General features: G+C 44.0%; 1 protein-coding gene across 4 annotated transcripts in view; it reads right to left on the reverse strand.

The window, feature by feature from the left end:
• Positions 1–16,598, reverse strand: part of TMEM208 (transmembrane protein 208) — a 95,148-nt gene that overhangs the window by 25,134 nt on the left and 53,416 nt on the right. The window lies entirely within an intron of this gene.

Consider the following 16,598-nt stretch of genomic DNA (forward strand, 5'->3'; position numbering starts at 1 on the left):
AAATGAGGATATGGCAAGCCGTCCTAAGATGGATAGTATAAAAGGTATTTGGTTGATATATGCAAAAATAAAAAACAAAACAGTCACCTACTTTCTGATTGTTCTTGGGTTTACTAGCTAGAAATAAAATTGATAGATAAGGAAACACCCATATTAAAGAGTATGTAAGAAAATTTTGTAAGTGATATAGAAATAAAGGATATAGCCAAGTAAAAACCAGAAAAACCAAATTAGAAATGGATAGTGAGAAAATCATAGGAATAATATACATATAATTACATAATTTGCTGGTTAAGCAGGATTTAGGAAAAGATTTAAGTGCATAAACATCTGTAGAGGTAAAGAATTAAAAAGACTTCAAATTCCTGCCTTTGGTTCTCTGACCAAATGGACTGCTTCCCCTCCCTTCTTGTGAGCTAGCTTTCGACGTCGTCCATCATGATATCCTAATCTTTCAACTCTCTGAAATAGGCATAAGTTCCACAGTCCTAGACTGGTTCTCGAAATTCCTACGCTTACGCTCCTACACCATTAACATAAACATTACCTCATCCCCTCCCTGGAAGCCAATATGTGGAGTCCCGCTAGGCTCACCCCTCTCTCCTATCCTTTTCAATATTTACATGTCCTCTTTGAAACTCCTTCATCTATCCCCCCTGGAAACTCTCTACACCTATGCTGACGATAGCCTCATCCTCCTTGAGATCGACTCGAACCTCACTAACCTCGCCGAGAACATAGCCGCATGTATAATGAACCTTCAATCCTGGGCACATTCTGTACAAATGAAATTGAACGAGTCCAAAACAAAACTACTTTGGCTCGACCCAATATTAGGTCATTTACCCACCTCCATCCCATTATTTTCCGGCTCCACTCTTCAGCTTGAGTTTTCAAGTAAAGTCCTTGGCATCATCATAGACTCCTCTCTCTCCTTCAATGACCACCTCAACTTCTTAGTAAAAAAATGCTTCTTTAATCTTCATATGCTGAGGAAAGTGAGATCGTACTTTCATCATTCTCACTTCGTCGTCCTTGTTCAATCCACCATCCTCTCTAGACTGGATTATTGCAACTCCATTTATTTAAGCCTAACTAAAAAAAACACTCCATAGACTTCAGCTAATCCAGAACGCCGCGGCCAAGCTTATTTTTGCTAAAGGCAAGTTCGACCACGTCTCCCCACTCCTGTCCAAACTTCACTGGTTCCCAGTTCACTCCAGAGTTCTCTTTAAATGTGCCTGTTTAGCTTTCAAGATCCTACATGGCATCCTCCCCCTCCCGTTATCCCTCTCTTCTGGAACTCCTCTAACCCTAATTCCACTAGATCCTCCCAAAAACTGAAACTATCATTCCCCTCTGCAAAAGGTATATCACGCGTAGGAAAACTAGGAACATCCCTCCCCTTTAGAACCACAGAACTCTGGAACAACCTCACATCCCCGCTCAGAATTTCAAGCTCCCTCCAATCCTTCCACAAACACCTGAAAACTTGGCTCTTTTCAAAAATCTAACACCTCCCGCTCTTTGGCACCCTGTCCCTCTTTATCTTCCTAGCTCCTTTCCTATAACCCTTCATTGTAGCTCCTTTTCAACCTAACCCTGTAAACCGTGCCGAGCTCTACGCTTGTGGAGATGGCGCGGTATACAAACCTAAGGTTTAGTTTAGTTTAGTTTAGATAAACCTTAGTTTCCCGCCGTTCACAGCTTTGTGTTTAAACCTTCCCTATGTGCTCTTAACAATCATTTAGGTAACTAAGGGCTAGATTCACTAACTTCATGGATCCGATCCGATCCATGAGCGATACGATCCATGAGGTGGCTGGGTCCCTGATTCACAAAGCGTTCCCACGCAAATTATGCCGATCGGAGGCACGTCCCAAACTGGCCACATGGATTGCTGAAGAGCGATCCCGATACATGCGCAGACCATCTTCTTTGCCTGTAGATGGTCTGCGCATGTGCTATTGTTGTGAACAAAATTGCTTTATTATTTTTTAACTTTTATTTTTACTCGCAAGCCTGTGGTTTTAACCTGCGGTTTTAAAGTGGGGCTGCACTGCAGCGTGTTCTAGAACAGAACACGCTACACAGATCCCTTGCACTGGAGATGATGGCAGCTGACGCGCCCATTTCTTTTGCTTCTGGTCCCTATTGATTTAAATTAAAGAATGGGTGGTTCGATTAATGTACAAACACGGGGCAGAGAGTTGGGCAGCAAGAGCTGGAGAGTCGGGGCAGAGAGCAGGGCGGCAAGAGCTGGAGAGTGGGGGCAGAGAGCAGGGTTTTTGCACAAGCTACTGGTCCTCAGCAGTTGCTTCTTCTTTGATCGGCCAGCCCAGCCAGTGTGCCTTCTTTAGTTTAGTGAATCATGTCCTTTCTACTTTGTATGCTGTTTCCCCTCATTTGCATGCGCGGATCAGATCGAATTGGGAAGAAGGTTAGTGAATCGGGTCGAGGTCGTAAAGTGGTCGATAAACTGATTGGAGCACGATCGGTAAGCTTAGTGAATCTAGCCTAAAAGTTTTACTTATTTAATAATGTTTTTATGAATGAATGTATGAATGAAACTTGGGATCACAAGAAATGAAAGGCTTATGCATCTGGGGCAATCAAGCCTAAAGCCCCTTCCTGGATACAGGCCAGCTGGCCGGAAGTATGCAACTCTCCCGCATAAGGCCCCACCCATAAGAAGGGACTTAAACAACCTAGGCCAATCAGAGCCTCAGGCCCCTCCACGGTGCATCCCAGGATGTACTGGGGAGGGGAAGGCCTGCTATTTTGAAGAGATGGGCCAGCTGGCCGGAGGGAGTAGGCATCCCTCCGGCCAGCCATCTGAAAAATAAGGTAAGGGGGGACATCGGAGGCATGGGGAGGGGGTTGCGTGGCAGTGGGAGAGCGTGGGTAACTCTCCTGTTGCAGAAGGGGAGTTGAGGGGCTTTCGGTTGAGCATCTCTCCCGCTGAGGGGGTGTGTGTGTCAGTTGGCAGCGGGAGACACTGGGCAGTTCTCCCTCTGCTGGGGGGTGGTGTCGGTTGGCAGCAGGAGAGACATCATCTCTCCTGCTGCCAAAGAAGGCTATAATGCATAGTGAAAACACACATCACAAGATGCACTTATAATAGTGCTGTCACTGTACCAGCACCAATCGCTGATTTTTGTTGTGAAAAGCCAACGCTGCTCTTGGAGAATGGCTCGGCGATTTTTAAGAATCCAGAGTACTCATTTCAATGTTGAAGAGCCCATTTGCATGGTAGTGTTGGAGACTGCTTGAAAGCTCGCTAAAGACCGAGATAAGCCGTTTTGATAATCCACCGCTAAAATGCATGCAGACTAAACCATCAGAAACCAGTTTAGCGACAGTGTTAAAGTTTTGAGAATCTGGCCTTTAATCTTTGGTTTACCAATATGAGAACAAACAGAGATAACCCATATCTAGACAACTTACACCAATCTGAGGGTATGTGGTCAAGTTCACATTAAGAAGAATTCATATCCCTAATGTGGGGTTTTTTTTGGTTTTTTAAAAGAAATCAATGAAGACTAAGAATATTCTAATGCCTCTATATCACTCGATGGTGCGACCTCTCCTGAGTATCGCTTCAGTTCTGGTTTCCTTTTCTCAAAAAAGATATAGCGGCACTAGAAAAGTTTCAAAGAAGAGCAACCAAAAAGATAAGGAGATGGAACTCCTCTTGTATGAGTAAGTACTAAAGAGGTTAGGGCTCTTCAGCTTGGAAAAGAGACGGCTGAGGGGAGATATGATTGAAGTCTACAAAATTCTGAGTGGTGTAGAACAGGTACAAGTGGATTGATTTTTTACTGCATCAAGATTTAGAAAGACTAGGGACCCTCAATGAAGTTACAGAGTAACTTTAAAACCAATAGATGAAAATATTTTTTCACTCAGAGAATAACTAAGCTCTGGAATGCGTTGCCAGAGGATATGGTGAGAGCTGTTAATGTAACTGGTTTTAAAAAAAGGTTTGGACAAGTTCCTGAAGGAAAAGTCTGTAGTCTGCTGTTGAGACTTGACAGGGGAAGCCACAGCTTGCCTTGGATCGGTGACATGGGATGCTGCTACTATTTGGGTTTTTGCCAGGTACTTGCAACTTGGATTGGCCTCCGTGAAGACAGGATACTAGGCTAGATGGAGCACTATGGGGCCGCCGAGCAGAAGCACCTTCTTCCAGCCCAGTGAGGAAAGGGGAAGGAGCACCGGACCATCCCCCTAACTGCATCAGACTGCAACACACACCAGATGCCGAACCTGCCCACCACGTCACAGCTTCGGCCCTTTTAAGGGGCCACCGAGCAGATGGGCCTATCCCGCTGGTGGGCCACACCAAAGGGCTCTGTGCCTGGCCCTTCGTGTGGACTTCAAATGAAGTTCGCCTGGACCTTGATGCTTCATAGAATCAATCCTAAATCGCCCCTACCAGGCAGACCCAGCATGTGGCCAGAGAGAAGCAGTTCCTTCACCGCCATGTTCTCTTAGTGGCCCATAAGGGGCCAAACAGCAAAATACCGCACCCCAGACCAGCACAGAGAGGAAGAAAGGAACCCAGAACAGCATCCCTCTTCTCACCAACCACCAGATCTCCTGCCATCACCAAACTCACCATATGTATTACCAGTATACTATTGGTAATCCCAGTGATCACAGGCCAGGGGAGATACGGCAACATAAGAAAGGCATACAGGCAGAACACTACCATGGGACATCACAATCCCCCACCTCGACACAAATACATCTACATCCACCTTAAACACAGAACTAATCAACGCAAGATTACATTACATTACATTACATTAGTGATTTCTATTCCGCTTGTGCCTTGCGGTTCTAAGCGGATTACAAGTTAGAAGACTGGACATTTCCAGTAGCATTGCAGTACATGTAATCAAGAATGTGTTAAGTTACAATTGTTATTCTGGACTTTTCCAGGAGACATTGATAGCAGATAGTAGATAGTGATAGGTTGTTTAGACGAATAGAGATAATATTGTCCGGATTCTGTTGTTTAGACGAATAGAGATAATACTGTCCGGATTCAAGGTATTGCTGGTGGTGGTGTTATGGTAATCATGAGAGCATTTTCTAAAACTTTTGTGAGGTTATGATGATGGGAAGTGTTTTTTGAAGAGATGAGTTTTGATTTCTTTAGTTCTATTGATTTGGTCAGTAGATTGGTGATGGTAGTATCGATCTTTGCTGCCTGTGTCGCTAAAAGGCTGTCATATAGTTTCTTTCGTCGTGTTCCTTTGAGAGGGGGGTGAGTGAATAGGCTCTGAGTTCTCCTTAATCTGTGTGAGAGGTTACGGTGTAGTCTGTTGTTTAGGTAGCTGGGTGCTGTTCCATCAATAAACAACAACAAAAAAACTCATACGAGACTTCCTATATGATCACAAGTATGACATACTTCTCATCACGGAAACATGGCTATCTGACAATGACAGAGTTCCGTTAAGGCCACTATGCCTCGATATTACCAAGCCTTCACACATCTTAAACAAAACAAAAAGGGGGCAGAGTTGCAGCCATAATAAAATCTCAACTAAGCCCCCAAGTCCTAGACCAATCTACCTTTAATGGACTAGAATGCCTGACCTTCTCCATTGGCCAAGATGAGAAGAGCATATTTGTCCTGATCTAGAGCCCCACACTCACCAACCAATAACCTAGAAGACCTACTTGCACTAATAGGAAAACTAATCCTTTCCCACAGCCACATATGGATCCTAGGAGATTTCAACTTTCTTGAATTTCCCAAGCTTACATCCAATCCAGCACAAATTTATAAAAGCAACTATCCAGATTTACTGACCAAAATATTTGGTGAATTGGATAGATGGGAAGGCTTGACCCTAAACTGGATTGGATGTATTTCAGCTATTAAAATGGTAGTTTTGCAACAGTTATTGTATGTGTTTATGGCTCTTCTAATTATAATATCAAAGGAATTTTTTTGATTACATACAAGATAGATATTTAGCTATATATGGTAAAACAGGCCTCACAGAGTATGTCACTCCTTGCTATATCAAACCAGAATGTAAGGAGTGATGAGGTGCCTCATTTCCAATTATATTACAAGGCAGCTTTGCTACAGGAGATAGCAGTATGGGTAGCATGTATGAAGAAGCCTTGGTTACCAACTCTGCAGAGTTTCTTGAAAGATATTTCCCTGTGGAGATTGCCATGGGCTCCCTTGCGAGAGATACGAGTCTGGCTGTGCCAGGCAAATCCATATTTGAAAGCAATTTTGTCAACCTGGTATACATGAGTATTTTCACCAGACTTCTCTTTGCATGACACAGGGCTGGGCTGTGAGAAGAGAGGAGCCTATCAAGAGACAGTGGGTTGTGAAGGGCTTAAGCACCCTGGGACAACTATGGGAGGATGATCATGTGGTAACCTTTGAGTATCTCCAGGAGGAATATGGTCTCCAGGCTAAAGACCTCTACTACTATACCCAATTTCGTTTATCAGAAAGCAATCTTCCACCTGGGAGAGACAATGCTGGAGAAGGAACTGCTGATAGGCACAGGAAAAGGAGATAGCTCCCTTCTGTACAAAGCATTACATTAGTCAACAAAAAAAAGTTTTTCTTTGCTACTGAGAACTTAAGAAGTGTTCTTAGTTAATTTAATGACGCTGATTTCAGATCTGTAATTGAAATTCAGCTAGCATGTCAGGTTTCTGAGATACACACACTACTGATTTTTTTAGACAATTTGCCTTATCGGCACAATATTGCAAGTATGAACTGTGTTAAGAAGTTTACTCTGAAAACAAACACGAAGACAATAAGAACACATATTACAGCATATATTTATGCCTCAACTCACACAAAAGTGATGTCAGCATGTTTAAAGATGTTTGTGACACTTGCTTTTACGCTTGTACCGTACATTTGTCTCTATTTACAAGAACCAACAATAGTCTTCCATCATACTGGGACTGAACTTTCCCTGATATCTGCTTTCCATCACCTTGATATCTTGATGATATCTTTCCCCGTGCTCATTGATGACATCACCAAGATTGGGTGGGAAGTTGAGGTGAGAATGTAAGTAGAACATTTAAGTGACATTCTTGCACCCATTAGCTGATATGCTGTCAGCATGTTCTCTACAAGCTCAGCATAATCCTCTGATCTGAGATTACCAAGAAAATTCTGAACCAGCACGAATGCCACCCAAGCTGCTAATTCAGCTGGGTTCAGCTTCTGTTGAAACGCATCATCAAGGATCAGTTCATGGATTTTGGGTCCAACAAAAACACTTTCTTTGATTTTGGCTTCACTTTTCTCGAAACCAAACGTATTTCTTAGGTGCTGAAACGCATCACCATTTTTGTCCATTACCTTGACAAAATTTTTCAGCAGACTCAGTTTTATGTGAAGTACTGGAAGATAAGATTTTCTCATGATGTACTAATGGCAGGTGCTTTACATTATATCTGCCAGGTACGGATTCATCTCAGTTTGGTCATTGTCTCTGCCTATAGTGGTTGGCATCATCACTACTGTTCCAAAAATACAAAAAGCACATGTATTTGGTATACCCCAGTTGCAGACCCAGAAGGAGTGACACAACTTTGAGATCACCACAGAGGTTCCACTGGTGATCTGCACAGCGTGTAAGTTTTAAAAGTGGTTCCATTGACTCGTATGTTCCTTCAACCCAACTGCATGAGCAACAGGAACAGATGGCTTCTGGTTTCCATTGTGTAAAAGTTCCGCTTTAAGGCTTGCTTTGCTTGAATCAATGAATAGTCTCCATTCGTCAGAAACATGTTCATATCCCAGTTTCACCCCAGTCTGTAATTCTGGGAAAATCTCTACAAATCCTTTTTTGATGTTCAGCTCCTCGAAAGGGGTAGTCACACCTCACTAGAATACATGCTAGCTTCTGTCAACGATGAACTTCACCCTCACCCACTGGGCATCCTGCTCCTATACCGCCCACCTACCCCTAGGAACAATTCCTCCGAACTCGTCCTTGAGACCATAACAAACGCCTTCCTCAAGTTCCAAAGATTACTGATCATTGGAGACATCAATCTCCACCTAGACGACATCACCAGCAAGGATACGATTGAACTTATTAGCTTCCTCACCTCCCTTGGCCTCCCCCCCTGCACCATCCCCAACCCACGAAAAGGGGCACACACTAGACCTCATTAGCTTCCTCGATCTTATCGCTCACAAGACGTCAGTTGACGACACTCGCTGGGAACATGTCCCCTGGTCTGACCACTTCCTCGGGCTTTCTGTCTCCCCATCTTTATGTCGCACCTTGGAGTTCCTGGATGAAGCTTTCTCCACTTGATTGGCAGTCTTCATGTCTTCGCTAATGATCACCCCCAAGTCACGTTCTGCTACAGTCCTTGCTAGGATCTCACCATTTAGGGTGTAATTCCTGCATGGATTTTTGCCGCCAAAGTGCATGACCTTGCATTTTTTGGCATTGAAACTTAGTTGCCAAGTCTTTGACCAATGCTCCAGCAAGAGTAGGTCCTGCATCATACTGTCGGGCATTGAGCTTTTGTCAGGCACTGTGCTTTCATCTGTTGTGCGGTTGCTTACTATGTTGCATAGTTTGGCGTCATCGGCGAATAATGTAATTTTACCTCGAAGCCCCTCAGCCAAGTCTCTTATGAAGATGTTAAATAGGATCGGGCCCAAGACCGAGCCCTGTGGCACTCCGCTGACCACCTCAGTCGTATCGGAGAGGGTACCGTTTACCACTACCCTCTGAAGTCTACCTCTAAGCCAGTCCCTAACCCATGCGGTTAATGTTTCACCCAGTCCCATCGAATCCATCTTGCTCAAAACCTGCGGTGTGGGACGCTATCATACACTTTGCTGAAGTCCAAGTACACGACGTCCAGGGACTCCTCTATATCCAGCGTTCTTGTTACCCAGTCAAAGAAGCTGATCAGATTTGATTGGCAGGACTTTCCCTTCATAAAACCATGTTGATGGGGATCTCGTAGATTCTCCTCGTTCAGGATCGTATCCAATTGGCGTTTGATTAATGTTTCCATAAGTTTACTCACTATCGATGTGAGACTCACCAGTCTATAATTCTCAGCCTCCGTCCTGCATCCCTTTTTGTGGAATGGAATGACGTTAGCCATTTTCCAATCCATCGGGACTCTTCCTGTACTTAGGGAAAGATTGAAGAGCACGGATAACGGTTCCGCCAGGATGTCACTCAACTCCCTGAGCACCCTGGGGTGTAGTTTGTTCACCTTGAGTCTTGATAACTCTTCATAGACACTGCTGGGCTTAAACTCGAAATTTAGAAACGGGTCTTCCAAGTTTTCCCTCGTCGGCAGCTGAGGGCCGGATCCCGGCGCCTCGCAAGTGAAGACCGAGCAGAAGTATTCATTTAAAAGTTTGGCTTTGTTGGAGTCCAATTCTACATAGTTCCTGTCAGATTTCCTAAGGCGTACTATCCCATCTGTGTTTCTTTTTCTGTCACTAATATACCGGAAGAAGGATTTATCGCCCTTCTTGATGTTCTTTGCAAGGTTCTCCTCCATTCGGAGTTTGGCCTCCCTGACTGCCGTTTTGACCGCTTTTGACTTTCCAGATAGTCTTCCTTGGATTCTCGCTTCCCTGATTGTTTGTAGAGGATGAACGCTCTTTTCTTCTTTTTTATGAGGTCTGAGATCTCCGCAGAGAACCACTGTGGTCTAATGTTTCTTCGCTGTTTACTTACTGATTTTGACGTAGCGGTTGGCTGCTTCGTGTAAGGTTGATTTCAGAGTTGACCACATTACCTCTACATTATCTGTTTCGGCATGGTTTTGCAGTGTCCGATAGACGAAATCTCCCATGCTTTTGAAGTTTATGCCCTTAAAGTTGAGGACCTTGGTTGATGTGCTTGACTTAGTGAAACCTTTCCTGAGGTTGAACCATATCATGTTGTGGTCACTGGAGGCCAATGTATCGCCTACCAAGACCTCTATGACACTTTCTCCGTTGGTAAATATTAGGTCTAGTATCGCCCGATCCCTAGTGAGCTCTAATACCATTTGTCTGAATCTTGCTCCCTTTATAAAGGTTAATAGCTTCCTGCTGCCACTGGTCGTAGCGGAAAGATTGTTCCAATCCACATCAGGCATATTGAAGTCTCCTAACAATACTGTGTCTCCACGCAAAGTGATATTCTCAATGTCTTCGACTAATTCTATATCCATGTCCTCCTGTTGTCTTGGAGGTCTGTATACTACACCAAGATACAGGCATTTGTCCTTCCCCCTAGCCAAATTCACACAGAGGGATTCCCCGATGTACTTGACATCTGCGATTTTGGTAACTTTGATGCCCTCTTTAGTGTATAGTGCTACCCCTCCTTCCATTTTGCCCTCTCTGTCCCGCTGAATTAAGTTGTATCCCGTTATAGCAATATCCCACCCATGGGAGTCCGTGAACCAAGTCTCGGATATCGCCACCACATCTAGTTCGGCGTTCCTCATTTCCGTCTCTTAATTCCAGAATCTTATTGCCCAAACTGTGGGCATTAACGTACATAGCCCTCCATACCTTATGTTTGCTATGTCTCTGTGTAGATATTCCTGCTTGAGCTAATTGGACTCCTATAATACTGTTTGCAATGTGTGTACTTACCTCTGACTCGGAAATGCAGTGTATAACCTCGGACTCAGAAATGGATTGGCAACTTACCTCGCCAAGTTGGTTACTTGCGCCAGCACGTAAATGGGTACCCTCCCCCAACTTACCTAGTTTAAAGCCCTACGAAGTAGGCGAGCTAGTCGGTGTCCAAAGACGTTCTTTCCCCTTCTGGTCAGGTGAAGTCCGTCAGGTCCCTGTAGTCCTTGCAGCGCCTCTCCATGGTTCAGGAATCCGAAGTTCATCTCCCTGTACCATCCGTGCAGCCAGTCGTTTGTCCTCTGGATACGATCCTCCCTGGCTCTCCCCTTGCCTCTCACTGGGAGGATCGAGGAGAAGACCACCTGCGCTTCTATCCTCCTCAACTTCTCACCCAGGGCTCCAAAGTCTACAGATATGTTCTCCGTGGTGTTCCTGGTAGTGTCGTTCGTTTCAACGTGGATGAGAAGCATGGGGAAGTGGTCATGTGGCTTGATAAGTCTGTCTAGGCAGGCGGTTACATCTCGGATCCTAGCTACTGGCAGACAGCAAACCTCTCTTGATTGCATATCTGGTCTGCAAATTGGTCCCTCTGTGCCCCTCAGCAGGGAATCCCCAATGACTACCACTCTGCGCTTCTTTGGGGGGAGCTGATCTGAGATGAGGAGGCTGATGACAAGGCACTCACCTCAATCGGAGCTGAGCGTTTTTTAGAGAGCCTTGAGATCTGCAGGACTTGGCTCACTGCTGAAGTGACCTGAGGACCTGAAGAGGTAGGAAAGGCTTCTTAGTCGGCTTTCCCACTGGCTGCGACACCGAGGTGGAGTTCAGCGACACCGAGTGCGATGCCGACATGAGTGATGTGACGTAGACTTTGGTGTGGATTCCGATGCTAGAACCGATCTCCCTCCATACCGGACCCGAACAGCAAACGTTGTTGGATTTGACGATTCTTGAGGGTCCTCTTCTGAAGGGAAGAACGGGTGAACGATTCAGCTCTGTGGTCTGGCCCCAAACACTGGAGGCACCAGTGATGTGGGTCAGTGAGGGAAATAGGGCAAGCACACTGTTTGCACTTTTTAAACCCCATTTGTGGATGGGACATGGATGGAAAAATGGCCTCGGCAAAATCGGAAGTCGAGGCTTGAAGTGTGGAAAAGGCCCTGCCGGACCGCGACAGTGAAAAAGTAAAAACATTTTTTTACTTTAAACTAACTAAAAAAAAAACCAAACAAAAATTGACAAAAAAGTCAGAAAAAAAGCCACGTGAGCGGGAAGGCAGTGAAAAAATTCCAACGACCGTTGAAAAGCGACTTCTTAGCTCTGCGGAAACTAAGAAACCATGTGCCCATGTCGGGCAGGAAGGCACTCTCGCATGCATGGTGCGGACTATCGAGAATTTTCCAAATTCTTAAAGTGACAAAGCACTTTTAAAGTGTCCGTACCGGGGCTCCATCGGTGACATCACCCATCAGTGAGAATATGCTACCTGTTTGTCCTGGGATAAAGGCATCTTCTTCCGTTTCCCATTCAGCCACTGTGTTAATCCGGAATAGCAGACAGAGCAGCACATATGAGGTGCCCACGCTTTATCTTGGTCGCCGACTTTTCAGCCAAAATAATGCTTGTATGCATTTTTAAGTCTGCTGGACAGATTCTTTCGCTGATCTTGTGCAGTAAATTGTCCGCAGATAACAGAAATTATCAGGATGGTTAACACAATCTCACCTGTTTATTTATTTAAAAATTTCTATACCACATATTGACTATGTGGTTTACAAATTACATACACAGGCTCTATGGCCTGAATATCTAGTAGTCTGCTCACAGTGGTTTGCGCTCAGGAAGCTTTGTCTAGATATCGCACAGGAGAGTCCACAAACCAATCTATTAGAGGTCTGGTGAATTCCAACTTGTAGCTGCACTGGATGATATCTAGAACCCAGCGGTCAGATGAAATCTGGACCCAGGCCTGCAGAAAGTCTGAGAGTTGGCCCCCTATTTTGAGAGGGATTGCATCCAACCTAGAGTCATTGCGATTTCTTGATAGATGCGACGGCATGGGATGCTGAAAACTAGTTGCATCTGAGTCTGGAAAACCTCTGCCTATAATTCTGGGAAAATTTCATGGAAGAGTAGCTGGAATACTACCGAGTTCATCTGGAGCCACAAAAAGTAGAATGACCTGAGCACCTAGAGCAGGGGTACCCAAAGGTCGAACGCGATCGACCAGTAGATCACAAAGGCAACGCGAGTCAATCGATAGACTCGCGTTTCCTTTGTGTTCTCCCCGTTCCCTGACACTGTAACAGTCCAGATTGCAGAAGTGTCGGGCACACCAGCCTTCCCCCCTCCCCCCGAAGTCAATTCTGACGTCAAGAGGAAGTTACGGGCCAGCCAATCACTGCCTGCATCGGGGAGCAGAGGAATTCTGCAGCAACGGCAGCTTGGAGAGGGGCCTGTTCCCAGATGACGATGGCGGGCTGAGTTCAAGTTGCTGAGTGATAGTGCAGTAGCAGTGGAGGATATTTTTTATGTTTGGGGCTGTTGTAGAGGGAGGTATGTGTTTGGGTTGAAAGGGAAGTTTTGAGAGTGATGAGTCAGTTGCTGGGGCTTCATTTTATCAGGTGGGGCATTTTGATGGCGGTAGGGCAGTGGTGGGGAATAATTTCAGAGTGGGAGCAATTTGGAGGGTGGAAGATGAGAGAACAGGGAGAAACAGCAGAAAGGAGGACTTGCCTAACTGCTATGTACAGTATGCATGCAAGTGTCTGTGATATAGGACCTGGAACTGCTTCTCCCTTTGAAATGCACTGAACCTTTTTTTTTTTTTTGGGGGGGAGGGCTTATTTCATTGGAACCCTAGGTCTGCTTTGGCCCATTTTCAAAATCAATGTATCTTTTTATAATTTTTCCCAAATGCCAAATTTTATCCTATTCTGTTAAACTTTCAGTTATTTTGCCCTCAGGCAAAGAGAGAGACTTTCTCAACCCCTTTTGTACAATTCTTTCCAACTTCTATTGGGTTGGAAAGAATAAGGAGGGAAAAAAAGTTTATTGTAAATGACTGTGGTGGAAGCTCCAATTTAGCCTCGGCTTGGGGAGACAGAAAGACAGACAGGGAGACAGAAAGACAGGGACAGAAAGACAGTCAGGGAGACAGAAAGAAAAAAGGGGGGGGGGACAGAGAGGCAGAAAGAAAGAGACAGAGAGAAAGAAAGGGGGGCAGGGAGAGAGAAAGAAAGGGGAGTGGGCAGGGAGAGAGGAAGAAAAAGTTGAGGGAGGAAATGGAGTATGGCAAGGGACAGACAGGCAGGGAGAGAGGAAGAAAAAGTTGGACAGTCAAAAGAAGAAAGTGCAACCAGACTCATGAAATCACCAGACAACAAAGGTAGGAAAAATGATTTTATTTTCAATTTAGTGATCAAAATATGTCCGTTTTGAGAATTTATATCTGCTGTTTATATTTTGCAATAGCGTTTTTTAGCGCAGGGAGCCTATGAACAAAGAGCAGTGCAGGGCATTCAGCGCAGCTCCCTGTGCTAAAAACCACTATTGCGGATTATTTAAAAGGGAGGGGGTATATTTGTCTATTTTTGTATAGTTGTTACATTGCATAAAGTCATCTGCTTTGACCTCTTTGAAAAAACCCCAGAATATAAATGATAATTAACATTTTCTCTGCGTACAGTGTGCTTTGCAGTTTTTAAAATTTTATTGTTGGTAGATCATTTTGACTTGGTCATTTTAAAAGTAGCTTGCAAGACCAAAAAGTGTGGGCACCCCTGCCCTAGAGGTTCTGGGTCTGCTATCAGGCAAAGTCTCGGGTCAACGGTCTACTACACAAGTCATAAGATCATCCAGACCCTTTCCAAATAACAGCTGCCCCTTAAAAGGGTGTCTGCTGAGAGTAACTTTAGAGGTGGAATCTCCAGCCCATTGTTTGATCCAGAGCATTCTGCATGCAGAGAATGAATAAGACGATGTTTTACTCAAGCAAACAATGTCATAGAGAGCATTTGCCACATAATCCACTCCAGACAAAAGGAGCTGAGGTACGGACTTCTTGCCCTCGCGAGTACGTAGCCTGGACAGATAGACACACAAGGCTGCTTTGACTCCCAAAGCCAAGTCTCAAAAAGCAATGCATTCCATAATGTTGGTGCAACCACAGAGAATATGGATTTATGAGAAGTGTCATAGACTATATCACATAGCGAGGGAAGTTTCAAGTTTATTCGTGGCTTGATATACCGACCATCACAAGTATCTGGGCAGTTTACAATATTAAAAGTTAAAAAGGTCTAATATTATTTGTGATTTGGGTGGGGTAAAATAAAAAGAGGGTAAACCTAAAACTATAACGAATTAGGACTGATTAGAGACGAGGGGGATAGGGAAGTTTTAATTACAATGATAAATAAAATAAAAGGAAGGATAGGGGGAAGGAGAATAACGAGAGGGAAATAGGGGTGTCACTTCTTAAAAGCTTTCCCCTCCCCCCCTGCTTATTGATAGGAATCTTTAAAAAGAATGTTTTGAGATTTGTTTTAAATTTACTTAAGAAATTTTCATTGCAAAGATGAAATGGAATTGCATTCCATAGTGAGGGAGCGACTACTGAGAAAATGGAATTTCTGGTATAGTATAGGTCCTTGATTGAAGGCACTGTCAATAGGTTTTGATTCATAGATCTGAGAACCCTAGAAGGAGTATGTGGAATAATATATTTATCTAGAAAAACAGGAAGGTGAGAAGTCTTGATTTTAAAAGTTAGAAGGAGAATTTTGTATGTAGTTCAGTGAGAGACTGATAACCAGTGTAACTCTCAGAAAAGTGGGGTGATATGATCATATTTTTTGGCTTTAAAAATAAGTTTGATTGCGGTGTTTTGAACAGTTGTAATCTACGGATTTATTTTTGAGTGATACCGTGGTAGAGAGAGAATTGCAGTAGTCTATGTGTGAAATGATTAGAGAATGAATTAAAATTTGGATTGAAGAGGGTTCGAGAACAGAAGTTATGGAGCGGATTAGACGAAGTTTGTAGAAGCAATTTTTGGTCACGGAACCGATTTGATCATGATAAGTAAGATCTTTATCTAAGATAACTCCTAGTAATTTGAGTTTGGATTCTATCTGGAGGGGAATTGAATCAATAGATATTTGTCCAGTTAAGGAGTCTTTATTTTTGTAGGGGAAGAGTATCCCTCGTGATTTAGCTATGTTTAATGATAGTCTGTTAATTCGGAGACAAGAGCTGATTTTGTAGAGTTTGAGATTGATTTCGGCCGGGTTGAGTGGATGAAGGAGTTGAATATCATCAGCATAAGCAAATGGAGTGAATCCGATAGATTGAACTAGTGTTAAAAGAGGGGCTAGGAAAATAATAAATAGTAGGTACACTGTAAGCTTGAATGATTGGGGCAGAGGAGGTTCCTTTAGAGTGGACTTGAAAGTTCTAAAAGCAAAGTAAGAAGAGAACCAGAGGAGAACTGAATCAGTTATTCCGCTATCTTTAAGACAATTGAGGAGTAAGTCATGGTTGATTGTGTCAAAGGCTGCCGATAGATCAAGGGAGATAAGAAACATTGATTAGTGGATCTTAAAAGACCTAGTTGTAGAGTAAGGTATGATTTACTAAGACATGGCTCTTGCAACTTTGAGGGACCCCTCTGGAGAATCCCACTGTTTTATGACTAAGACATTAATGTCCGGATGCCAGGAAAATGTATTAGACTGAACCCTCATGAGAGAGGATGAAAAAGATGGAACTAGCTGAGAATCTAATGCAACTCCCGAAGGGACTCGGAAATGAGATCCAGCAGAGCCATGGGCTTAAAGAAGTGCAGGACCATAGGATCATCCCCAGGATCCTTAGCCACCAGAGAATCCAAAGCACCAGACTTCAGGCCTGCGTCCCCCGAAATAGCATCCTGAGACATAAGGGAACAGTGAGAGACCCATCATCA

This window comes from Geotrypetes seraphini, chromosome 4, assembly GCF_902459505.1.
Source record: "Geotrypetes seraphini chromosome 4, aGeoSer1.1, whole genome shotgun sequence".
Classification (NCBI taxonomy): Eukaryota; Metazoa; Chordata; class Amphibia; order Gymnophiona; family Dermophiidae; genus Geotrypetes; species Geotrypetes seraphini.